General features: G+C 33.6%; 1 protein-coding gene across 4 annotated transcripts in view; it reads left to right on the plus strand.

Moving 5' to 3' along the window:
- STS (steroid sulfatase) overlaps nt 1–14,357 on the plus strand; it is a 180,137-nt gene that overhangs the window by 14,533 nt on the left and 151,247 nt on the right. The gene's annotated exons all lie outside the window — the stretch shown is intronic.

Here is a 14,357-nt window from a genome sequence, read left to right on the forward strand (position 1 = left end):
AGTTTGATTTGTTTTTGTACTATATTGTATGGAAATGAACTGTGACATAGAAATGACTTTTTAGGAGTATTTATACCAGATTCTATTGAGTTGGAAGGTTTTTCAAGTTTTCTACTTTCTGGGTTTTTTTGTTTGTTTGTTTTCATTTAAATGGTCTTTGTTATTTGTTGGTATTATGAAGTTATCATTCACCAAACCTCAACATTTCAGGATACAGAGAACAAAAAAGATTACAAATTAAATCATGAAGTATTGTTATATGGTTTGGATTTTTAAAATGTATGCTTTATTTTATTCATTAGAAACAAAATTTGTATAGTGTATCAGATTCTAAATTAGTTTTTTTTTTGTATTTCAAATGCTTTATTGATATTTCTATTTTTCTTTTCTTAATCTTTATCACAATCTTGTACCTAGTTTCTCCTTTTGACCTTTTTGGAGGAAGAGAATTAATTTACTGCTAAACATCATCTAACATAGCTTTCCAATGATTTTATTAGTTAAGGCTTTCCTATAACAGACAGTTTGTCATACTAAGAATCCAATTCCAAATTTACATCGTGCTTTCCTTAAAGGAGGTTTTGGGATAGAACAACTAAGGATTTATGTTTCTGAATTCTAGTATTTTACTCAAAATGTCAATGAAACAAGCTATTCACAATATGTCTGATAGAATCTTGTATTCACTTGCAAAAAAAGGTAATATTTGCTTGGGGTGAGGTGGGAATGAAGAGTTAATTTAAATTCTTTAATTTTGAGTAAAAATACAAAAAATTACTGAAATAAAGCAAGCTAAAAAGGGGAGCAAAAGAATTAGAAGGAATATACTTAGAAGGAAAGAGAGAAAAGGAGAACAAGTATTGCATATTGAAAATAAATGGACTCAATTCAGAATATTAAAATTGATTGTATTTGGATGTGGTACAATTTAACAAAAAGTATGTGTTTCTTTTTGGTTAGATAAAATGAAGTATTAGTGATATTTTTTCCTAAGTTTACAATTGATTTCTTCTAATAAGTAATAAATGGAATTCAACACAGAAAAAAGTTTCCATTGCAACTCTCAGTATTTTATTTTTTGTCAGAATTTATGTTCTTTTAATTTTAAATGTCAATTTCTATTAAATGAGAAATATTACTTTGAATTTATACATACCCCCAAACGTGAAAACAAAACAGCAACAGCAAAATCATCTAATTGGGGAGTATAGACACATTATTTGTGCCAGTGCTTATTTAAATCGGCACTTAGCACAATGCCTGGTCCATAGTAGGAGCTTAATGAATGTTTGTTAGTTGATTTATTATTTATGTTTTTAAGAAAAGGCATTTTATATGTTATAATTTGTGAGTTGAAAAATAAGTAGAATAAGAAGTAAAACCTTTAGGATTTTAGGCAAGATATGTCTAATATACATTTTGTATGCATTTATATATGTATATATGTAACAATGTATCATACATGTGCACAACATATATGTATACATATTCACACACATACCAGTACATGTGTATATAGATAAACCTTTTATGTATATAATGCTGTCTTCATTTTTTTTTAAGAACCTCTGTTGTTTAATATTTTTTGTGTTTTCTGTAGCTTAAACTAATCTACCAAAGCACTAAGCCGGGAGGGTCTATCTTTTTGGTGGGGAAAAAGTTTCTGCTGTCAGAAGATGTTTTTAGTTCACTGTTAAAAATATGAAACTAAACACCTTTAGTTTTCCAAAGCAATTTGACATAACCAAAACCCTAAAACACTTTCTAGAATGTACCTTACCAGTCATTTCCAGACAGAATAAAGTCCCTACTTTTTCCAAAGCAGGAGATAATATTTGCCCTCATAGCCTTTTAGATAATTCCACTGAAATGTAGCTGTTGAGATGTTGAAATGAGATGTTGGGACCTACAAACATGAAAAAATATGTTCTTTTTCCTATTTTCTGTGCTTCTAGCAGATCTACCAGTAGGATTGGATCATCTCAGAAGGCTATGAATTTGCATTTCTGAATTCTTTAACATTCCAATTAAACTGCTCCCTTCCTCACCACATATACCAATTAGACTGAAGGAAGTATTATTCATTCTTTTGTGAAGTCTTTTAAAATAGACTTTTCTTTCTTCACTAAATGCTAATGCTTAGCAAAACTTTCCTTATGAAGATCAGTGTTTACTGTGTCACTAATACTCAACACTAAGAAACTGCATCATATTCATGTGTTCTAAGACCATAGCAAAACTACTGATGCTAATCTATGGAGAGGTATACAACAAAACAAAAGTAGAGATTTATACTATTTACAAGACAAGGAGCTTTTCAGGATTCCTTTATAACTAGAATGCACCTGGATAAGGGGGTGGGGAGAAGAGTGGAGAAGATAATCAGATCTGATCCACCCTCCTGCTTTTGTTTCTGGATGTTCTTCCAATGAAAAATGTTAATGGAAAATTAGGTATTCTTTATGTACTTGATATAAATACCAGACAAAAGAATAGCAACTAGTTGACAAGTTTAGGAGAAAAAGTGAGGTGAGGATTGTATTTAGTGGATTGGATTATGGATGTTCAAGGAAGACTTCTTGGAAGACTGACTCAATTTCAAGGATAGAAAGCTTAACCACTCCTGTTTAAATCAGTAGCTGCACAGAAGTCTTTCCCAAGTTCTGCTGCTGATAAGTTTCAACCAATTGATAATTATTTAGAGACCCAGGGATTTCCACTCCTTGAAGTAGGTGAAAACTACCTAGAGCTTGGATTAGTTTTTTTTTGTTTTTAGCATTGCCAAAGGAGGCACTTGGCTACTGTGGAAATATTTGGATTTGAAGGACCTACGTCCTGCTGCTGCCTGTGACCTTCAGTAAGTTGCTTACATTTTTTCTGTGCTTCACTCTCCTTATCTGTAAAATGAGGGGAATTGAACCAATCCATGAGGCATACAAATAGGAAAAAATTATCAACATGTCCAGAGGTTCTAGTGCTTTGATATTATGGCTGGTTCTCCAAAGACAATCCTTGGGATCATGCATGTAGCTACTACCAGTACTTCACACTATTTCTTTAACAAAACACATACCCAAATTAAGGTTTAAAAAGTATATAACTCATTTACTATAGTGTGAAAAGTTCTTGAGAAACAAACTGGGCAATTAAATGAATTATAAAGACACAATTCCATTACTTAAACTATTAGGATTCAAACTAATTCATCAATTTTCTTAACAAGCTATATATTTCTCAGTATCTAACTCTCAGACTGACCAACATTCCATTACCCAAGATCTTATGCCTTCTCTCCATAGCTACTCCTTTCCTAATCTAATGATTCTATTTACCACTGAATTCTAGCCAAGATCTATTACTTAAGCTGTTTAAGCATAGGCACTTCTGTGTGCTTCTATAGATTCAAAAAAGCAGCAACTTCCCACTTTCAAGGCATTTGTAGCTGGCATGTCTCTAGTCTTTTAATGAACCTTTTGCTGCCCTTTCAGCTCTCCTACCTGCATTAAATCAATTAGTTGGCTGTCCTCTCCAATTTCTCTTCCTTATCTGAAATACTTTTTAAAAAAAAGTCTCTTTGTTAAAAAAAAAAGTCTGTTCATTTTTATCTACCATAAGTCATACTGTACATAATACCCTTAGTACTCTCCATTTGATCTCATAGATGTCTTCATTTCAGTATTGCCATATTCTTTATAACATTAGCAAACTTGAAACCCTTATTTAGCATGCCCAATGAACCAGGATATGCACATTTCCATAGAATTTAAGGAGGGTAATTTTTCTCTTAAAAAAACTGATGTTCCTGGATTTACTCAGTCTTACTACTTCTTTCACTTCTTAACAGAATTAGACTATGGAATCACTGAGTTAGAGGTGGGACCTCATCTAGTTTAACCTTTTCATGACCAAAAGTCTTCTCAACTACATATGAAACAAGAAATTAACTGGTCTTTTCTTCAAAGGTCCAAATAAATGGAGGAGGGATCTACTTTCCTTGTTAGTAAATTTTTCCCTAAATGAGATTTAAATATGCCTCTTTGTAACTTCCAGCCATTGCTTTTAGTTCTGACCTCCAGGATGAAGGAGAGTAAGTCCAACTCCTCTTTCATTAATTTGCCTAAAGAAAACTGTTGTCACCCCTACATCTTTTCTTCTAGCTAAACATTTTCTGTTCTTTTAATTATGTCTAATTTGACCTGATATTAAAGTACGGCACCATCCTGGCTTCCCTTTTCTGGATCCACCCTAAGTTTATCGATTAATATATTGTCTAAAATGTGGAAATCAGAAATGAACATATTCACTTAGAGCACAATTACAACTATATGTCATATAATCAGGACCTAATTTTAACACAACTATCATTCCTCTAAATTCTGGATTGTTCCTCTCTTGTCAATGTGAGTGCCCCTTCCAAAAGTATAGATTTCAATCTATTTACACATTCTCATCCTCATCTATTTTCTCTCATCAATGTATTTGTTGGAAGGGGAGTAGAACAATTATTTTTTTGAGTGAAAAGAAGGATGGCTTGGGGAAAGGCTCAGAATTAGGGGTAGAAGGACTGAGTGGGATGGACATGCCACCTTTTCTTTAGGTGGCATCATCAATGTTAATACATTTATTTATTTGTTATTGTTTAAATCACTTGATTATGTTTATGTTACATATGTGCTTCTGATATATCAGTGTCAAAAGTTACAGTGATTACTCAATTTATCCATTTAAAATTACAAATTTTCTTAACATTCCATTTTTTTTGCATTTTTAAAATCTATATCAGTTTTTATTTATTTTGTAAAAATCAAAGAAACTGTAAGGAGGATAAAAAATTGAAATGACATGATTTATGCAATGAATCCCAAAAGTCTTAATGAAGCTAAAAACTATTCAAGCTTCAAACTACACTAAAACTTTTGGGATACTTTGATAATATCAAACTTATACAATTCTAAAGGAAGCAGAATTTCTGTATTGGAAGCTAATACAGAGACTATATAATTATACATGTTATTCAATGATTTAATTAGATCTTTTCTTATGCTAAATTCTGTGATTTTAAGCCTGCAGATTATGTTTAATGATAAAAGCAGACAACATCTTCAGAGGTCCAAAATTGACATAATTTTCTCTCATAAATATGCTCCTTTTAATTTCTCCATTTCTTAGTGTTCATTGTTACTGACAACACCAATATTCTCTCACTCCCAGACTCAAAGTCTATACATCATTCTTGATTCTTATCTTTTACCATAATCCATTAGTTGTCAAATACTATCCGGATGCCACAATTTCCCTCATGTCATCTTTCTTCTCCAATCACAATGCTATTGACTTTGTTCATATTCTTATCAAGTTTTGCTTGGATTTTAATATCCATCTAGGTTGGTGTTTATGCCTCCACCCTCTAATTTCTATCTGTGATCTATCCCTGCCACTGCCAAAGTTATTTTTCTTTTTTTTTGTTTTTTTTTTAATTTTATAGTATTTTATTTGATCATTTCCATGCATTATTCAACATTCCATTTTTTGACAGTAAAAGATTTATCAAAAGTTAGAATTGTAGAATATTTGTCATTCACTGTTGTGTACATATGTAAATATGTAAAACTGTTTCCTTCTTAAGAAAATAAGAGGTGGTTTCATATGCACATACTTGAAACTTTGTCTAAGTAAATTGGGCAAAGAACATGAAGACTTATGATACCCTGTGTTCTTCATAAATGAAATCCCATTAAGTATCTCTAGTATTGCTAGAATAAGCAAGGCTTACCTTGAGTTATAGATCATAAGTGCTTCCCTTATCCATATGTCTGAGATAAATTTTCTGTGTTCCCCTAATTTGTTTATGGTATTTTCCTTCATTTCTAGATCAAGTATACATTTTTACTTTATCTTGATGTATGGTGTGAACTGATGGTTTATACTTTAATTTCTGCAATATCATTTTCCCAGAATTTTTTGTCCAAGAGCAAGTTCTTCCTACAATAGCTTAGGTCTTTGGGTTAATCAAGCACTATGTTACTATGGTTATTAACTACTAGTGTACTAATTTCCTAACCTATTCCATTGAACCACTATATTTCTTAGCCAGTAACTGATTGTTTTGATGATTACCACTTTATAGAATAGTTTGAGTTTGGGTACAGCTAGGCCTCCTTCATTTTCTTTTCATTGATTTCCTTGGAATTTTGACTTTATTCTTCCAGTTGTATTTTGTTATTTTTTCTAGTTCTAAGAAATACATTTGAGTAGTTTGGTTGCTAGGTTCTGAATAGGTAAATTAATTTAGGTATGCTTGTCAGTTTTATTATATTGGCTTGGTTTTCTAGTTGTTTAGTTCTGACTTTTATTTGCATGAAGATGGTTTTTTAAAGTTGTTCATATAGTTGCTAAGTTTTGTTTTGTTCATTATACTCCTAGGTATTTCATATTGTCTGCAGTTATTTTAAATGGAATTTCCTTTTCTATCTCTTACTGTTGAACTTTGTAGTAAATAGACATGCCAATGATTTCTGTTTATTTTATATTCTGCAACTTTACTAAAGTTGTTTCTTTAATTTGTTTGGTTGATTCTCTGAGCGTCTCTATGTATGCCATCATATCTGTGATGAGTGATTGTTTTTTTTCCTTCATTGCCTATTCTAATTCTTTCAATTTCTTTTACTGCTCTTATTGCTACAGCTAATGTTTCTAGTATATTAAATAATAGTGGTATTAATAAGCATCCTTCACCCTTGATCTTATTGGGAAGGTTTCTAGGTTATGACTCTTACAGATAATGATTGCTAATAGTTTTTGATAGATGTACTTTATCACTTTTTTTAAATACTTTATCATTTTTTAAGAGAAACTTCCTTTTTTCTAATGTTTTCTAATGCTTTTTTTTAATATAAGGAATAGGTTTTGTATTTTGTCAAAAGTTGATTTTTTGGCATATATTGAGATAATCATATGGTCTCTGTTGGTTTTGTTACTGATATGATCAATTATACTGATGATTTTCCTAACATTGAACCATTTCTGCATTCCTGATAATCTACATGGTCAGTGTGTATGATGGTTATTATATAATGCTGTAATCTCCATGCTAGTATTTTATTTAAAATTTTTTGCATCAATATTTATTAGGAAGATGGGTCTATAATGTTCTCTCTCTTTTTTCTCTTATTTGAGTATCAGTACCATGTTTTTTTTTTTAAGGCAAATCTGTAAAAATTACTTCTTGCTCTATTTTCCCAAATATTTTATGTAATATTAGAGTTAATTGCTCATTGAATGTTTGCTAGAATTCACTTTTGAATCTCTTTGACTCGGGGACCTTTTTTTTTAAAGGAAATTCTTTGAGGGTTCATTCAGTGTCTTTTTCTGTGATGGAGTTATTTAAGTATTTTAATTTCTTTTGTTATTCTGGGCAGTTTATATTTTTGTAAACATTTGTTTATTTCACTTAAATTGCCAGATTTGTTAACATATAGTTAGGCAAAATAACTCCCAGTGATTCCTTTAATATTTTTATTGGTTGTTATTTTACCTTTTACAATTTTGATAATGGTAATTTGGTTTTCTTCTTTCCTTTTTTTTAAATCAAATTAACCAATGCTTTATTTCTTTTGTTTATTTTTCATAAAACTGGCTCCTTGGCTTATTTTATAGTTATTGAAAAGTTCAATGGTCTTCTTGCTTTTAATTTTATTTATTTCTCCTTTGATTTTCAGGATTTCCAATTTGATTTTTAATTCAAGATTTTTAAATTGTTCTTTTTCTAGTTTTTTTTAAGTTGTGTGCCTAAGTAATTGATTTGCTCTTTATTTTACTGATGTAAGCATTCAGAAATAGAAATTTCCACCTAAGTACAACTTTGACTGTATCCTGTACATTTTGATTTGTTCTCTTCTCATTGTCATTATCTATCATGAAGTTATTGATTGTTTCTATGATTTTTTCCTTGACCCATTCTTTTTTTAGGATAAAATTATTTAGTTTCTAGTTAATTTTTAGTCTTTCTTTTTGCTGCCCTTTGTTCAATATAATTGTTTTTCTACATTTGGTTGTGGGTTTTTTCTGCCCTATACTTAATTCTTAACCTATTTTTATGAAGATTCCATGTACTGCTGAGAAAAAGGATATATATTATTTTTCATTACCATTTAATTTTCTCCAGAGATCTGTCATCTCTAACTTTTCTAAAGTTTTATTTATCTCCTTAATTTATTTCTGATTTGTTTTTTGGTCCTATATATCTTATTCTAAGAGGGAGAAGGTTGAGGTCTCCCAAAAGTTTTTTTTTTTTAAACTTCTTTTCAAGTTCTTCCACGACTTCTGTTTCTCCCTTTACTTTGAGGCTTCACCTGTTTCCTTTTTATCATCCTCATAGTTTATATTTTGATTTTCTCTGTCACTAGAGTAAGGTTAGATTTTTTTTCTTTATCTTTTGTTCAGTTTTCTAGTCATTATTTTTTTCCTCCTTATACCTTGCCTCTTTGTTGAGGATATTATGTTCTGCTCATGCAGTAGAAATAACTGTGTTCCAAGCTTTTAGTATAGTTTTCTCTGGGGCTTGGGGTAGGAGTGATAAGTCTTTGGAGAATGTTTGAGGGGAGGCTTGAAGCAGTTTTCCCCCCTCTAAATTTCACTCCCTCTGAAATTGAAAGTTTCCCTGCAATTTTCTCTATTGGGCTTTAAACCTTCCCGACCCACCATGGGTTCTTTGCCTCCAACAACATGAAAGCATTTAGGCCTGTCTTTGGGCTGCTCTTGCTCCTGCCCTTTCATTACCTTCAGCCACATGGAAGTGGGCAGGACTAGCATTAGGCCACTCCTTAACTCTTGCCTGTTTGGCAATGTTTGACTGCTCTCTGCTGTACTTTTTTTGTTACCTCAGGCCACATGGAAAGGCATAGGGCTGGCTTTGAGCTGCTTTCCCCTTATTTATTTATTTATTTTGCTTCTGTTTATACCTAGGGCTTTTGGCTTTCCTAAATCTAGGGGAGGGGAGGGAGGGCAAGGGGGGGGGGGTTGATCCCAGTCTGTTTTTTAGTTACCTCAAGTCACTTAGCAAAGAGAAGCTCTGCTGCCCTAACCAGTTGCCTTGTTGCCTCAGGCCACATGGAAGTAGCTGGGCTTGAGTATACTGTGTAAGGTCCTCTTCATGCAGCACTTACTTGACCACTATATTTTCTCACTCAGTGAGACATGTCCCTCCTTCTTTCCTAGTAATATACTAGTAATACACATTACTAGTGAAAGAATGTATTGTGATGAATATGAGTATTGTGTTAAAACACTTCTTAAGAAAGAATATTTGATATTTAATTCTTTTTTTAAGTTTATTTAATTAATTAATTTAGAATATTTTTCCCCTGGTTACATGATTCATGTTTTTCCCCCTCCCCCAGTCAACTCTCAATTCTACTGGGTTTTACATGTGTCATTGATCAAGACTTTTTTCCATGTTATTGATATTTGGACTAGGATGATCACTTAGAGTTTACCACCTGAATCATATCCCCATGGAACCATGTAATCAAGCAGTTGCTTTTCTTCTGTGTTTCTACTCCCATAGTTCTTTCTCTGGATGTGGACAATATTCTTTCTCATAAGTCCCTCAGAGTTGACCTGGATCATTGCATTACTGCTAGTAGAGAAGTCAGTTAAGTTTGATTGTGCCACAGTGTATCAGTCTCAGTGTATAATGTTCTCCTGGTTCTGCTCCTTTCACTCTGCATCAATTTCTGGAGGTCTTTCCAGGTCACATGGAATTTCTCCAGTTCATTATTCCTTTTTTTTTAAACCCTTAGAGTCAAGACTGTGTATTGGCTCCAAGGCAGAAGAGTGGTAAGGGCTAGGCAATGGGGGTCAAGTGACTTGCCCAGGGTCACACAGCTGGGAAGTGTCTGAGGCCAGATTTGAACCTAGAACCTCCCATCTCTAGGCCTACCTTTCAATCCACTGTCGTTATTCCTTTTAGCACAATAGTATTACATACCAATAAATACCACAATTTGTTCAGCCATTCCCCAAACGAAGGGCATCCCCTCATTTTCCAATTCTTTTTGTCACCAAAAAGCACCGCTATGAATATTCTCGTACAAATCTTTTCCCCTTATTATCTCTTTGGGGTATAAACCCAGCAAGGTGCAATATTTTCTATTTTTATGTGTTTAGAGGTATAATAGAAGGATTGGAGAGGAAAGAATTTGAGAGGGGGAACAGAGAGAATGGAAGGAGAGGGAGGGAGAAGATTCTTCTTCCCCTCTCTTTTTCTGGGAGAGAGGTAGCCAAGTCTTGTCCCCCTGACAGAGGGCATGTCTCCTCAGAGAATAGTTCTGGGAGATGGAGGACACCCACTGTCACTTCCCTTCAGAAACCTGGAGTCACCCCACTATCATGGAGAGATGTTCCTTGGGTTAGGCAGTTTGGATCCCTGGGATCCTGAGCTAACCTTCCCCTTTCCTAGTATCAGAAACCAACTAGAACTAATTCTAAAGTAGTAAACAATTTATTTGGGTTCACACAAGGTAGCAGTGTCAGGCAAGAAAAATGGGGAGTAGGAAACCCTAACACTGGTGCCCTCTGGCAGGCTAGCCCCCCCCCCCAAGTTCTCAGGGCACACAGCCTTGAACCCTCCTCCCGCTAGCTGCTGGTTGATCCCTATTCCTCAGCTAACTAGCTTTTAATTCAGGAGTCTAGGAACAGGTCAGAGAGAGAGAGAAATCTCAGGGAAAGATCTGGATGTCTCTGGCCAGTGTGAATCCAAAAACAAAACTCCCTCGAGAATTCTGGTAGCTGCTCTTGAAGAGTTTTAGTAGAGGTGTTTTGGGGTCCCAGAAGGAATAATAGGTCCCATAAGGATGGGCTCTTTCTCAGCTTCTAGGAAAACCTCCTTTCCTCATCCACCCCCCAGGCTGGAAGACCATTGACAGTTGGAGCTTGTCTCTCTCTGCCCCTCCTCTGCTGCTCTTCAGTTGATCTCTCCTTCAGCTTGGCTTCTCATTGTAATCCCCTGGATCTCTTTCTTACATTACAGAGGTTTGAGATAAACCGAGTGTACCATACTCTGCTAGTTTATTTCCCAGTATGTAATTCTCTAGTTCATTTTTATTATTCATTTTTAAAAATTTTAAAGTTCCCAATTCTCTCATTTCCCAATCCTCCTCCATCCACTGAGAAGGCAAGCAATACCATATCAACTGTCCATATGAAGTCATGCAAAACATATTTCTGAATTAGCCATATTGCAAAAAAAATGAAAAAAAAATGCAAGAAAAATAAAGTAAGTGAGAAAAGGATCAGTATTCAGTTCTTCAGATTTCTCTCCAGAAGTAAATGGAATTTTCTATTATGGGCCTTTGGAATTGTCTTGATCAGAGTAGCCAAGTCTCTTCACAGTTGATCATTTAAATATAATGTTTTTTAAATTGTGTACAGTGTTTTGTTGGTTCTGTTCATTTCACTTTGCATCAGTTTTTATGTCTTCCCAAGTTTTTTCTGAAACCATACTGCTGATTATTTCTTATAATGCAGTAGTTTTTCATCACAATCATATATAACAATTTGTTCAGCCATTCCCCAATTGTTGGACATCTCTTCAATTTCCAATACTTTGCCACAAAAAGAGCTGCTCTAAATATTTCCTCCCCTTCTGACTTCCTAACTTGCTTTGAGCTGGAAATTTCTCTCATCCCAACATTATTTTGGCTCTGATGCTCCAAAATTTAATTTCTGGTGTTATTTTTAAGTTTGTTTGGAGGAGAATTGTAGGAGAACTCATCTTTCTGGCTGCTTCTCCCTGAAATGATATTCTTAAACAAAGGATCTATTGACAAGTGTCAGTGGCTTCTTAATGTCTTGGAGACAAAATATTAACTTCCTATGAGATTTAAAGTCTTTCACAATGTGATTCTAATATGTCTTTCTAGTTTTATTAGGCATTATTTCTCATAACATATTTTCAACAAAATCAGTCTACTTGCTCTTCCTTATATACAATATGTTGTGCCCAATTCCCTTGTCTTTATATAGAATATCCATTATTCTCAGCATTTATTCTCTCCTCATTTCTCCCTCCTAGAATTCCTAGCTTCCATCTAACTCAACCTGAGTTCTGCTTCCTCAATGACTTCTGCTACTTAGCTACTAGTACTTCCTTCTGCCAAAATTACCTTATTTTTTACTTATTATTTTATAACTTACTTATATGTGTGCATCATGTTTCTCCTGATAGAATACGAGCTATCTGCTTGTAGATTACTATTGCATTTTTCTTTGTATCCCTGATACATAATGGGGTAAAATAGGTCCTTTAAAAAACACATTGTTTGATTTTTTGCATGTGTGAATATTAATTTATAAATAACATCATATATTAGATTCCATGACTAATTTCATCATTCCTTAACTGATATGTATGCAATTCCTCTCCATTTGTAATCATGATTAAAAAAGTAAAGGTGAGTATAAACCATCTTGTCCAACCTCTCTGGATCCCTTCTACATCATTTCTTATGATAATCCTAGAATTTCTCAAGGTTTATGTCCCTAAAATAAAACATTTATGTTGGAAGATGTACTTTGATTCCCATTCCTTAGATTATAATTCAGAATGTATATGGCATTTAAAAATAAGGTAAACATTATTTTCACATAATATATTATAACTAGAGCAAGACTCTTAGTGCAGCCAGGACTAATGCTAACTTAGCTTACCATGTATAAACAATTATTCTTTATCAGACATGATGTGGTTTACAACAAAGCCATACAATAATAGGCCTCCTATAAATTGTAGAATTACATTCCTGGAGTCCAACTTCCTCATTGATGTATGTGTCAGATAATTGGGTTTTCTAATTTAAATTTATATAATGCAAGCATAATTCTCTTTCCTTTCCTCAATCCAGTGTCCTGGAGTAATCTGAACAGTCTTTCTGGCTTCCTCTCTAATCTTTAGAAACTTCTCTTTAATGGGAGATATCTCCAGATACCTATCATCTTTCTTAGATTCTAGTCCTGTAAAAGAAAGATAGGTCAAGTCTAAAGAACTTTTAATCAACCTAAAACATAGTCATTTTATGATCTTTAAAAATTACTTTGGGAAATGCCTTCTCTTTTTCTTGATGTGTTGCAGCTTATTTCTTTAACTCTGTAACTATAGAGAATTAAAGGCTTTCTCTTTGAGGCAGGGCAAGTAGTACACTTATTGAGGCTTAGTCCAGATATAGACCTCCTCTTGAAAAATGTGTCCATTCATCATTAATGACAGAAAAGAGAGAGAAAGGAGGAGTGTCTTAGTTGTTTTCAAGTGATTTTTCTAAAAATTGCTACTTTTAAAATGAATGAGAGAGAAAAAGGGAAAATATTAGTTTAGATTGTTTCCATTGATATGAACTGTGTTTTACTTTTCAAAGGGGATTGCCCTATTGCTCAAATCCAAATTTTATATAAATTTTTATTGAGAATACATGTGTGTGTGTATATATATATATATAATATTAATATATATTGCCTTTTTATTGGGAATTATGTTTTAGTAAGTGGGCAAAAAAGATGAGACTGCAACTTAGTTCTCTTGTGCTTTCATTTAAAGGTTATAGAACAGTGTTAGAAGTTTACTACTCAATGAGAAACTAACTTGAAACATTATGTTCAAAGATTGATTACAGTATCAAGTGTCATGGGAAGCAATAGAAGTAGCTGGAGAAGAAAGAATTTTTCTAGTATAATAAGCCTACCTCAGAAATTGTTGCTTGCAGTTTTGATTTTAATACAACCAAAAAATCTAGAGTATTATATTTTTCTTTCACTTCATGTTCTCCTCAAAATAACTTGTATACTATTGAATCCTGTTTCATATTAGAATGACATTAATATAATTATAAGCTTAATATGTTGCCTTACATATATATATATATATATATATATATATATATATATATATATACATATAGTAGTAGTCTCTTGGTAACCGAGGATCACTATTGTCTTTGTGTGTTTTTGTGCACAAAGACACTTGTGCATGAAGATTTAAGTGGAAAAGTCGATGCACAGAGACAGTCCCACTCTCTCAGCGTTGGAAGCCTGGGTCCAGTGGCATCTGGAGACTTCCTTAGCTGCATTGGATGGCCGTGTTGTCTTTTGTGCTCCAACACGCCCTAAGCACTCCACAGTGCTTTGCTGAGTCACCCTCTCAGCCCTTGAACCTTCCTATTAGTTTCTTCTGTCTGTTCAGCCGAAGCAGTCTTCACATGCTGGGTGAGCAAAGCCCTGGTTCACCAGGGGTCTATGACCCGATGGCTACCCTCACAAGGTTTAGCCGGCCTATCGAAGCCATTGCCCGGGATGTGACCGCTGCCGCA

This window comes from Monodelphis domestica, chromosome 8 (genome assembly GCF_027887165.1).
Source record: "Monodelphis domestica isolate mMonDom1 chromosome 8, mMonDom1.pri, whole genome shotgun sequence".
NCBI lineage: Eukaryota > Metazoa > Chordata > Mammalia > Didelphimorphia > Didelphidae > Monodelphis > Monodelphis domestica.